We start from the raw sequence: 8,258 nt of genomic DNA, 5'->3' as shown, positions 1-8,258 counted from the left end.
CCTATGGTACAGCATTTTGAAGAGGCAGATCATGGTCCGAATGATTTTAGATGTACAGTATTAGAAGTTGTAAGACCCAAGCCCTATACTTATGTAGATATGCAAAGACTACTCTTACAAAGAGAAGCATTCTGGATGTTCATGTTAAAAACGGAACAACCTATGGGTCTTAATGCAGCTCTAGACCTTTCGTGCTTCTTAGGGGAATAGAACATGATTCCTTGGATTGGAGTTCTTTTTGTATAGTCCTCTTTCGTATAGTCTTTCCTTGTCTGTATAGTCCTTCTATATGAGTTCCTCTGTATATTGATTGCATATTGACTCTGTACAAATACTTTCCTTGTTGGAGGATTTTGTTAACTTAAAAATGCATTGCCCTATGATAAGTTGGCCACCAAGACCGGAAAAGCATGTGATGAATTGCTCATAGATATAATGGAAGTTTTCTATTAGCCAGTAAGACTTACTGTGCATAGTGAAATAATAATGATTGGTGATAAGAGCTGTTAGAAGCCTTCCTGGTAAGATTTACATGGTTCTTTTAAAGATATGTTATAATTGCAGTGTAAAATGAATATACAAATTGCAATGATTTCAATCAAGTCTGACGTTGTGATGTTTTAATTATAGAATGTTTGGATACCTTAGTGGTGAATTAGACTGTGAAAGGACCACTGGAAATTGTATGTACAAATGATAACAATTTTTTATTGCAAAATTATATTATCAGATTTTCTGGAGTGAATGTTTCCTATCACATATCATGTTTATTTTTGATAGGAAGTTTGATAAAGATTGTTCTCGAAATGAACGGCAAAACTTATGCAGCACCCAACAGAATAAACCAGAAGTAAATATTCACTGGATCCTTTTCAGGGGGCGGAAATGACTGTGCTTCCATATTTGCTAGTAGTACCCAGATGGATACTGATGGATTTTTAGTAGGTCGCTAATCAAAAGCTAACAGTGGACTTTATTATATAGGTACATCAATGGTTACTTGCGAGCGGTGGCTAGTGAAGATTCATAAGTCAGAGGCAATCTGCTGTAGAGATGTGAAATGGTATGGTATAGCTTGTCCTGGTCAAATCTTGGAAGCTAAGTGGGGCTGGTACTTAGATGGGGTCCTCCAAGAAAGACTCTGCAGAGGAAGGCAATAGCAAACCACCCCTGCTTCTCACTCACCATGAAAGCCCCTTAAAAGCTGGAGTTGCTGTAAGCTGGTTGTAATTTGATGGCACTTGCATAGGGATGCCAGCCTCCCGGATCCTCTGTAATTGCAGCTCATCTCCAGACTACTGAAATCAGTTCCCCTGGAAAAAAAATGGATGCTTTGGAGGGCGGACTCTATGGCATTGTACTTCACTGAGGTCCCTGTCTTCCCCAGGCTCCACCCCCAGATTTCAAGTAATTTAACAACCTGGAGCTGGCAACCTTATCACCACATCCCCTGCCCATGGCCAGGGGGACCTGACAACCCTACACTTCTGTACTATGTAATCTACTGCGGGTATCTGGAGATGATCAACAGCAATTGTCAAGGGGAAGCCACGCCCCTCCACACAATGGCTGCAATTCTTGGAAGCTCAGCACGGTTGGTACTGAGGCGTGGTCCTCCAAGAGAGCCTCAGCAGAGGAAGAGAGCCAGTTTGGTGTAGTGGTTAGGAGCGCAGACTCTCATTTGGGAGAACCGGGTTTGATTCCCCATTCCTCCACATGCAGCTGCTGGTGTGACCTTGGGTCAGTCACAAGTTCTTTCAGAGCTGTTCCCTCACGAGCAGTTCTTGAAAGAGTCCTCTCAGCCCCACCTACCTCACAGGCAAGGCTCCCTCTGAGCTGTGGTGTCTTGTGAGCAAAAATTCTACTTTGCGAGCTACTGGCATTAAAGTTGTGAGAAGGCGATTAGGCTGCTGCCTAGATTAGTTTGCTCTGGAGCCATCCTTCCAGAGCTAAGACAAAAATGTGTGAGCTGGAGGCTAAAAAACTGTGAGCTGGCTCACACTAACTCAGCTTAAAGGGAACACTGCTCACAGGGTGTCTGTTGTGGGGAGGGGAAGGGAAAGGAGATTGTAAGCTGCTCTGAGACTCCTTTGGGTAGTGAAGGGCGGGGTATAGATCCAATCTCTACGTCTTCTTCTTTTGCATTGAAGTGCTACTGGTTGAGGAGTTCATATCGGGAGGGCCAGGTATCTGACTGGAAGCAGGAAAATCAGGTTGTTCAAGGTATGGATCAAACACCACAGACCAGATTCTTCTTTGTCTCAGGGAGTCAGATCTGGGATGATGTATCTCTCCAAAGCCTTTGGCTCTCCCTATGAACAAACCTAAACTACTCTGCCTCCTCCAGTCCTTTTTTCTCCAGATCTTAGACCTTGCTAGAATTTAGTCCTGAGTACGGGATGATGGAATGGTCCTCACCAGGGCTATTTTTGGGCAGGAACGCACAGGAATGGAGTTCCGGCTGGCTCCCGAGTTGGCCACGCCCAGCAGGACGCCCAGGCCACACCCAACAGCAGACACTCATTAGGATTGGCTACATTAGGGGTGTGTGGCCTAACATGCAAAGGAGTTCCTGCTACAAAAAAGCCCTGGGTTTTTGACAATAAACAAAGCAAACAGAATAAGCAGCAAAAGGTGGGTGTGGCTGGATGAGCACACTTCTGGTAACATGGGGTGTGGCCTAATAGGCTAATGAGCTGTGTTGTCAGGGGTGTGGCCTAATATGCTAATGAGTTTCTGCTGTTGGGTATGGCCTATTATGCTAATGAGTTCCTGCTAGACTTTTTCTACAAAAAAAAGCCCTGGTCCTCACTGTGTAGGCAAGGCTGAAGTCTTGTGCACTGGTCATGCCCCACAGGTGGGTGGCACTCTGGATCACGGTCAATTTTGTATCCAGAAATGAAAAGGCTTACTTAACCAATGTCCCTTTATGGATAGAAACCTCTGGAATTTACCCATCGTTGACGCTTAATGATGCTATTCGAAGATGTGTTTCCAGCTCCCCCGAAGACAGAATCAAAACAAACCAATCAATATCTATCTTTAAAACTGGGACACTGCAGAGAGAGGTTTTTTTTTTTTTTAAGTGTGAATTTCCTCCATTTACCTTAAACTCCATGCGGTTTGCCATTAAGAGTTTAGGCAGGAAGTGAAACGGCAACACAAAAAGCGGCTTTAACAAGCTTTCATGAGGCTGACAATAAGAGATGGGAATTCAAAAACATGGAAACAATGAGAAACTTGGGTGCCAACAAACACAACCTTCAAACAGACGCGAAATGTAAAAATACTATTTTATTTTCATTCTGCCCATCTGCTTTTGCTTTAACCATTTAGAGCTCTTTGGATTTCTTCGTAGCAGGGTTATGGGCCCTGGGGAAGGCCAGATTTGGGGAGGGCAGGGACCTCAGCAGGGTATAATGCCATAGAGCCCACCCTCCAAAGCAGTCATTTTCCCCGGGGAAGTAATCTTGATTGTCTAGAGCAGGGGTGTCAAACATGCGGCCCGGGGGCCGGATCAGGCCCCTGGAGGGCTTCTATCAGGCCCGCAGTGGAACTGGCTGTCTTCTGCTTCTTCTTCCAGTTCTTCTGCTGCTGTGTCATCATAGGTTTACAGCTTACAGATACACATCTGAACAGCATACTCAAGATTGCAACAGCACAGACATTTTGATGCAATAATTCAGAGCAAGAGGTGTCAGTGTTAAATAAACAAAATATTGCAAGAGTGCTAATGTTTTAAGCATGTTTTTATTTTAAGTAAAAAAAAAACCCTTTGTGTTTGTGTCCTTTATAAAGTTTATATCTCCGCTACCTGGCATTACGTTTTATGACACACATGGCTTGGCCCAGCAAGGTTTCACTTATGTAAGATCCGGCCCTCATAGCAAATGTGTTCGACACCCCTGGTCTATAGATCAATGGTGATAGTGGGAAGTCTGCAGGTATTACCTGGAAGTTGGCAACCCTGCCTATTTGCCAGGCCTTCAGAATGATACACTCCCCCCTATGGCAGTCCCACGTCCTTGGAGCACAGCAGGGTCAGGTTAGCATTGCTACCAGGTGACTGGGTATCGCCTAGCCAAATGCATTTCCTTGAAAAGCATTTTGTGTGGCTTTCACAACCAGAAGTTTTGGGAACATCCCATTTGTGTTCTAGAATAAACGTGCCCTCTTCCGCACTCAGAGTGCCAATTGGTCTACTGTTGCACTTGATGTTAGTCAGTTTTCGATAATATTTCCTTTTCAAACAGCAGACCAGGTGGCTACTGCTTGCCATGACCCTCCGTCAAAGTGCTGACTAGTGCACAGTTTTGGAGCAGGGTCAGAAGGGTACTGGAATGTACGTTGGCTCCACAGTCTATGGAACTGATGCGGCTTTGCCCATCAGCTTAACGTCTTCCATCTATTATTACTGCACAAGAATCTGTTGTCTTGTTTGGAGCACACATCCTTGGCCGTGCAGATGCAGTATTTAATCAAAAGACTACATTACATCCCCCCCCCCTTTCCCAGGATCACATCGTGGGATTAAGGAGATCCCAGTGCTTTGTGGAGACAAGCTAAAATAAATAGCCACTCAGATATCAGATCTGCTGAATTTGAAAGGTGAATTCAGAATGTGAAATTTTACCTTAAAATTAGAGGTTTTGGTTGCTGGAATCTTCATGAGATCTGAAATCTCATAAGCTGGCGACTCTCTTATGAAATATCTTGTGGTGTCATCTATTCATACCTCTCCTTATATATAATTCTGTTTTGGGGTGGCACTTTGCTGAACGTTCCATGCGCTCCCAAATCAGTTGGCTCCCTGACCTGTCACTCTGAGGGTGTGCCAATCCACTGGCTGCATTGCCTGAGTCCTGCCCACAGAAGCGGTGGCCAGCGTCTCAAGCTCAGTGTGGTGCAAGGTGATGGACGGGATGGATGCTCTGGCAGGCAGAGGCTGAGAAGGCCAAGGCCGACCATGGCGTATTGATTTTACAACGGGCTTCACTACTAGTCAAGTATAAAGGTAAAGGTTTCCCTTGCTCGAAAGCCAGTTGAATCCGACTCTAGGGGGCAGTGCTCATCTCCGTTTCAAAGCCGAAGAGCCAGCGCTGTCCAAAGACGTTTCCGTGGTCATGTGGTCGGCATGACTAAACACCAAGGTGCAAAGAACGCTGTTACCTGCCCACTGAAGTGGTACCTATTTATCTACTTGCATTTTCTTGCTTTCGAACTGCTTGGTTGGCAGGAGCGGGGGCCAGAGACGGGAGCTTACTCCATCATGCGGCAACTCGGGTCTCGAACTGCCGAGCTACAGCCCTTCTGAGCCACACACCTCTGAGCCACTGTGGCCTTCATAGCAAGTATAGTCGTACTTAAAAGATGGGACGTCAAATCACAGATCTCCAATACATTTAAACGCATTAGATGGGTAGAGTTCTCAGCAAGCCCTCAACAGAGCACAGGTCCCCACATGGTTGCCGTTGAAACCAGGGCACGCTGATATATTTCTTGGTGCCCTGCTAAGTAGAAAGTGGGCAGGATTTTTGCCCAGCAGGGCTTCTGATTGGCCACTGGAGATCTGCTTGGATGTGCAGATCTTTTTTTAAAAAAGTTGCTTCGGCAGCAGCTGCTGCCACAACCCAAGGACCTTCACTGCATGACTGAAGGTGGAGGAGGAGGAGAAGGAGGAGGAGAGGAGGAGATTGGATTTATACCCTTCACTACCCGATGGAGTCTCAGAGTGGCTTACAATTTCCTTTTCCTTCCCCTCCCCACAACAGACACCCTGTGAGGCAGGTGGGGCTGAGAGAGCTCTCTCTTGAGAATTGCTCCTGAGACAGCAGCTCTGAAAGAACTTGTGACTGACTCAAGGCCACACCAGCGGCTGCATGTGGAGGCGTGGGGAATCAAACCCGGTTCTCCCAGATTAGAGTCCACGCTCTGTAATGGAAGCTGTGTGTAATGGAAGAAAATATTTTAGAACAATGTGATAATTTTAAAAGGCGTCTTTTAAACAGAGCTTCTGTCTGAAATGTTGAGTTACTATTATAGTTATACTTAACCTCACTTTCTGACGTTCTGAGGTTGGCTCTGCCTCCTGCAGCACTTTGGGTTTGCATGCACCCCCCCCCCCCACGTCAGAGTTCTGAAGGCACAGGCTCAAAAAGGTCGGGGTGGCCTCCTGTAGAGCTTACATTCAGAAGAGAACTTTAGTCCAGCTCTCTGGATGGTTCAAGTGATTGCCACATTCAGAACTTTTGACTGTCAGGTGCCTGTTTCATTTCTAACGGAGAGAAAATATATATATCAGAGCCCTGACCTGGATAGACCGGGCAAACCTGATCTCGTCAGCTCTCAGACGCTAGGCAGGGTCGACTCTGGCAAGTACTTGAATGGGAGACCTCCTTGAAATACCAGAGGTGGGAGGTGGGGGCAGGCCTTATTCAGCCACCTCTCTGAGTATCCTCCAGGCCCCCAGTAGGGGTCACTCACCAGAGGCTGCCATGGCTTCCAGGTAAGCACACACCCACAAGCACGTATGTAAAACATATTTTTAAAAAATGATCAGAGATGGGGTTGCCAACCTTAAGGTGGGGTCAGGTGATCTCTCAGAATTGCAACTAAATCCCAGACAACCGAGTTCAGTTCCCTGGGGGAAATGGCAGTTTTGGAGGTGGGACTCTATGGCATGAAAATCCCACTGAAGTCTCTCCTCTCCCCAAACTCTCCTCTCCTCTCCCCAAACTCTGCCCCCCCCGGCTTCACCCCCCCAAATCTCCAGGAACGTCCCAACTTGGAGCTGACAACCCTAGTAGCCAGTGGATGCCTTTCAGAGTAATCCAAGCATCAGGAGCTATTTCAAATGAGATGTGGGGCAGTTGTGCACCTCTCTAGAATTAACCGAGGTGTGTGTCACCCTCTTTAATACCAGTAAATCCCTTCCATCTCAGACTGTTTCTCTGTTGTTTTAGAGGAAGCTGACATTCTGAAGGCCAACGAGCAGTGTTCCCTCTAAGCTGAGTTAGTGTGAGCTAGCTCACAGTTTTTTTAGCCTCTGGCTCGCACATTTTTTGTCTTAGCTCAGGAAGGATGACTCCAGAGCAGACTAATGTATGCAGCAGCCAAATCGCTCCCTCATAACTTTAATGCCAGTAGCTCACAAAGTAAGATTTTTGCTCATAAAACGCCACAGCTTAGGGGAAGCATTGCCACCGAGACCAACATATCGACGAGCACAAATTCACACCACGTTTCTATCATGGCACTGAAGTGTTCTGCCTTTCGCTAGTTTATTGTTTCCCATGATGATTTATATGATCTGATGTTTTAAAGTGAGTAGGCTACATCATGCTAATGTGGCGATCTCCAAGCAGCGTGCTGTGGCATCCTAATGTGCCCTGAGAAGGGCTGACGGTGTGCCTCAGAACTAAGGCTCCATGTTGGATGCTGCCACCACTTTTGGAGCCTGGACCTCTTATGCTACATTCACACACACCCCTTGCCTATACATTGATTCATTTGTTATATTTATATCCCTCCTTTCTCCCCGATGGGGACCCAAAGCAGCTGACATCATTCTCCTCTCCTCCATTTTATCCTCACAACCACCCTGTGAGGTAAGCTAGGCTGAAGATATGTGACTGGCCCAAAGTCACCCAGCAAATTTCCACAGTAGCATGGGGATTCGAACCTGGATTTTCAAGATCCTACACCACTATGCCATGCTGGCTCTGTGCAGTGATGACATCCCAAAAGAGGGAATATGGACCCACCACTATTTGTTTGTTTGTTTCCTGCCTTACCCCACAAATGGGCTCAGGGTGGCTCACAACAGACAATACACAGTTTAAAAGATTACAACATAATACTATAAGATTATGTTTTAATGTTTCCATGGTGGGAAAGATGGAAGGCCAAAGAAGGACGGCAAAGGATGAGATGGTTAGACAGTGTTATCGAGGCAACGAACTTGCAATTAAGCAAACTCCGGAGCACGACGGAAGACAGGAGGGCTTGGCGTGATGTGGTCCGTGGGGTCGCGAAGAGTCGGACGCGGCTGTGCGACGGAACAACAACAACTATAAAGTTAAAATTCAGTTCTGTACAAGGTCAGTTCTGTACAAGATGGCGACAGCACCGTTAAAGTGCTTTCAGAGATTTTAAAATTAGATTACCACTAATTGTATTAATGACCAGTCTACTTAGCGGTAATCTAATCAAGACCCGGCAGGGTTATGGTCACCATCAGAATTCACTTGCAGGTAGCA

The sequence above is a fragment of the Gekko japonicus genome, unplaced genomic scaffold, assembly GCF_001447785.1.
Source record: "Gekko japonicus isolate JY-2015 unplaced genomic scaffold, Gekko_japonicus_V1.1 scaffold56, whole genome shotgun sequence".
NCBI classification, from domain to species: Eukaryota; Metazoa; Chordata; class Lepidosauria; order Squamata; family Gekkonidae; genus Gekko; species Gekko japonicus.
The sequence above is the reverse complement of the archived record's forward strand: the minus strand, read 5'-3'. Positions refer to the sequence as shown.